General features: G+C 39.3%; 2 non-coding genes across 2 annotated transcripts; both read right to left on the reverse strand.

Moving 5' to 3' along the window:
* Positions 1-2536: 2536 nt before the first annotated feature.
* Trnal-aag (transfer RNA leucine (anticodon AAG)) lies at positions 2537-2618 on the reverse strand. Its single transcript has one exon. It is a non-coding gene; the product is annotated as a tRNA-Leu (tRNA).
* Positions 2619-4352: 1734 nt separating this feature from the next.
* On the reverse strand, positions 4353-4434 carry Trnal-aag (transfer RNA leucine (anticodon AAG)). The gene has a single exon. It is a non-coding gene; the product is annotated as a tRNA-Leu (tRNA).
* Positions 4435-4822: the final 388 nt, after the last annotated feature.

Below are 4822 nucleotides of genomic sequence, written 5' to 3' on the forward strand. Positions count from 1 at the left end.
TGTTTCACAGCGCTACCTTACCGCCACTGACATGCTTCACAGCACTACGTTACCGTCACTGACATGTTTCACAACACTACCTTACTGCCAAAGACATGTTTCACAGCACTACGTTACCGTCACTGACATGATTCACAGCACTACGTTACCGTCACTGACATGATTCACAGCACTACGTTACCATCACATACATGTTTCACAGCGCTACCTTACTGCCAATGACATGTTTCACAGCACTACGTTACCGTCACTGACATGTTTCACAGCGCTACGTTACCGTCACTGACATGATTCACAGCACTACGTTACCATCACATACATGTTTTACAGCGCTACGTTACCGCCACTGATATGTTTCACAGCACTACGTTACCGTCACTGACATGTTTCACAGCGCTACGTTACCGTCACTGACATGATTCACAGCACTACGTTACCATCACATACATGTTTCACAGCGCTACCTTACTGCCACTGACATGTTTCACAGCACTACGTTACCGTCACTGACATGTTTCACAGCGCTACGTTACCGTCACTGACATGATTCACAGCACTACGTTACCATCACATACATGTTTCACAGCGCTACGTTACCGTCACTGACATATATTTCACAGCACTACGTTACCGTAACGTCAGACTGAAGTGGCCATCGTTCAATTGCTTGCCAGTGTCCTTTGATTTACTCATTGAAAGTTGCTGTTTTTTTGTTGCGGTCAAATGCTCATTTAATGTTTGTTTGCGATCTAATATTTAATATTCTTTTATTAAACAGGTGAACCTGATTGTTTTAATATTAGACTGCTTCTTTACATTTAAAAAAAACATGTTATTGTGTCTTAAAGTGTTTGTCACATTGTTGTTGTTTTCTTGTAATATATTTCCAGCCTTGGACTTTCTAGTTCAGTCTGGCAGAGAATGACCCAGTGTGCTCATTTGCAATCTTTTAGGCCGACAGATTGACTGAATATGTTCATATTGCTTTACGCGACTTTGTTGTTGTTGTTATTGATTCAATGAATACGAGCAACAACTCTCTGGAACTGTAAGGCCTAAAAAAAAAAATAGGTGTGGTTACGGTAACCCGACCTACCCTATTTTTAGGGGCCGACCCTATAACTTTTTATTACATTTGTCAAAACAAAAAAAAACACACACACAAGAAAACGAGTGCAGAAAACGCAATGAAAGCGAAAGCGCCCGAGTCGCACACTTATTTTTCTGTCAAGTAGGTTTAATTTGTACACATTAGAAAAAAATTTTAAAAAAAATAAAAAAGTGATTGCCTACCTTTCTACCCTATTTTTTTTGGCTATGTTACCGTAACCACACCTATTATTTTTTTTGGCCTAAGAACAGATAGACAGTTGTTGGTTTTTAAAATTTGAAAATAGAAGCTTGACTTAAAATTCCTGTCATCGTTTCTACTGGGGGAATTAGTCTATAAACTTGATTATTGTTTGAATTTAGTTTTATCATAAGTGGATGAAATACTACAAGTTCACATCACTGTTCATTGAGTAGGAACGGCGCAAGAATACTTTCTATTCTATAACTAATTGCCGCATTAGTTCTTCTTCAACAGTAGTATTCTTACCATAATTATACTGCGATGAACGACAGCATGTTCAAGGGAAGGTAAAGTAAACTAATACGTACGAAAGTCACAGTTTGCAATTGCTTCGTGCGTCTTTGCTTCTTTACCAGTGCTCTTGGTTTTGGCACCGTTGTGTTCCTAAGACTCTGCACTTTCTTTTGATATAAGGTTCACGGTGTAGAACTGGATCAACCACGTGATAGTCGCTGATGAATAAAGTAATTAGTGGGTTTTTTCCCGATTAAGGTACATACTGTGACTAATTGGAACCTCAAATCAAATTAACGTTATTATCTCACATGGAGAAATGACAGTGGTGGTGCATGAAACATACATACAAACGAAACACTACAACATTAGCATTATATTTAAATATATATGTACTAAGCAATTACTTTGTTCTCAGGTAAACACCTCTCAGTCTGCATACAAAACTCTCGCAAAAAATGCAAATGGCGCCTATAAATATTCAGTGTTGCTAATATTTACTTACCGTCTAGCAGATTATCAAAACCAACCATGCCAACACGGGTACATACGGATGTAGACCAACTGTTGCAATGTTACCCTAAATCGGAAGACAAAAACTTAATTACTTCATACCTAAAACAAAATCTGCTTGTTTGATTATTAATCGAGGCTATCTCTTTGTCTGTTGTTGTTATTTTTCTGGCTAGTTGACATTTTTTGTTTTCGTAGTCGGTTGGCTGGTTGGTGAGTTGGTTGGTTGGTTGTTAGCTTATTCATTTAATTGTTTGTCAGAGTGCTCGTTTATAAGCTTGCTTCTTTGCGTATGCCTTTCTGTGTGCATACGTTTCACTTTTTTTTTTTTTTAAGATGCATACAAAATAAGAAAGAAAACAAAAAAATAATGTGCATATGTGCCATTTTCTACCTTTCTCCTCATCAACTGGTAATGTTAATACAAAAAAATTATGGCAGCGGTGGGATTCGAACCCACGCCTCCGAGGAGACTGGTGCCTTAAACCAGCGCCTTAGACCGCTCGGCCACGCTACCTTCTTCTCGACAGCTGTGGAGAAGAATTTAAAATACCCGATTAGACAACGGGACATAACTATCTGTAAAATACAGTCAAGTGTTATCAGAAGTATTACTTCCCTTGAGCATTCAACAGTGATACTTTCTTTTTTACATTCGGTCTATTACTGAAAGTTTTAATGAGGGCAGAAGGGATGATTGTCGCCCTCTGTGTGTGCGCGCGCGTGTGTGTGTGTGTGTGTGTGTGTGTGTGTGTGTGTGTGTGTGTGTGTGTGTGTGTGTGTTCGTATACACATGTCTGTCTGTCTGTCTGTCTGTCTGTCTGTGAGTGAAAAGCATTTCTCAAAAACTACCCAACAGATTGTAATGCAAAATTTGATGGTGGAGGGCATTTGCTTGAGATGTTTTTCGTCGGTTTTTTTTCTTTTTTTTTTTCTTTTTTTTTTATAATAGCATTATTTGATGATGTTATTTTTGCGTTATACTAAAAGTTGATGCTGCAGAGGCGGAAGCATTTTTAAAGGGGTTTCTTTGATACTTTTACCGAGTTTTCTTTGGTACAGTCTGGACTATGAGCTTGCAAAACATGACATTAGTTGTTACATTAAAAATTCGTTTATGAATTTAAAGCAAAAATTAAATTGGAATTTGAACCACAACAGTAATTTTGTTGTTTTTCTCATTACTTCCTAAATAATGAAATATAATGCTGTAGTGTAGTGTGGTGTAGTGTATATCAATCAATCAATCAATCAATATGAGGCTTATATCGCGCGTATTCCGTGGGTACAGTTTTAAGCGCAGGGATTAAAAAAAAAAAAAAAATTATGCAATTTATATTGCGCACATTTTCAAGGCGCAGGGATTTATTTATGCCGTGTGAGATGGAATTTTTTTACACAATACATCACACATTCACATCGGCCAGCAGATCACAACCATTTCGGCGCATACCCTACTTTTCACAGCCTTTTATTCCAAGTCACACGGGTATTTTGGTGGACATTTTTATCTATGCCTATACAATTTTGCCAGGAAAGACCCTTTTGTCAATCGTGGGATCTTTAACGTGCACACCCCAATGTAGTGTACACGAAGGGACCTCGGTTTTTCGTCTCATCCGAAAGACTAGCACTTGAACCCACCACCTAGGTTAGGAAAGGGGGGAGAAAATTGCTAACGCCCTGACCCAGGGTCGAACTCGCAACCTCTCGCTTCCGAGCGCAAGTGCGTTACCACTCGGCCACCCAGTCCATTTGGGGAACAAATTCTTAAAATAAAAAAACAACAGTTAAATAAAAAAAAAAACGCTAAACAATTTTGAGTTTTGAAATAAAAATGTACCTTTACATTAAGTTGGGCATTCACTTGTATCCTCCAGCACAGTTTGGGGATAGATTTACTTGATGGCGTCATGTTTGCATTTTCCTAAAACTCGAGGCTTTTCTCACCGCTACAATTTTGAAGCTTTCTTCTAGATGTTCACCCATTAATCTTTGGCTCGGTCCAAAACTATGGGATTGCATTTCAGCTTGATTCGTTAAAAATGTCTTGATGATACTGTCACACAAGGTTATGCCCCATGTTGCACTGTTTTTATTTTTAGAACCAAACTCATAAAATTGATACCCCATCTATGCCTTATCTTTTTCTGATCTCTCTAAAAATATATTTTGTCATGGTGTTTCAAGTTAAAATCTGCTCAGAAAAAAAAGAAGACAAGACCAAAAAAACATTGGAATGAAAAAATAATGGCAGCGGTGGGATTCGAACCCACGCCTCCGAGGAGACTGGTGCCTTAAACCAGCGCCTTAGACCGCTCGGCCACGCTACCTTCTCCTCAACAGCTGTGGAAAAGAATTCAAAATACCCGATTAGACAATGGGACATAACTATTTGTAAAATACAGTCAAGCGTTATCAGAAGTATTACTTCCCTTGAGCATTCAACCGTGATTGTCGCCCTCTGTGTGTGTGTGTGTGTGTGTGTGTGTGTGTGGTGCAAGGGCGGATCAATTCACTTTGGAGGGGGGGGGGGGTTACAAAATGACTGCGAAGATACAAGTTGACGGCGCCCAAGGCGCCAAAGCCTCTAGGTAGGTCCGGGGGCATGCCCCCCCCGGAAATTTTTTTTATCCAAAGAAGCAAAATAGAGCTATCTGGTGCATCCTGAGCCAATAAATTACCTCATTTTGGGGGGGGTGGGGGGGTTACGTAACCCGT

Source organism: Littorina saxatilis, linkage group LG13 (assembly GCF_037325665.1).
Source record: "Littorina saxatilis isolate snail1 linkage group LG13, US_GU_Lsax_2.0, whole genome shotgun sequence".
Taxonomy (NCBI): domain Eukaryota; kingdom Metazoa; phylum Mollusca; class Gastropoda; order Littorinimorpha; family Littorinidae; genus Littorina; species Littorina saxatilis.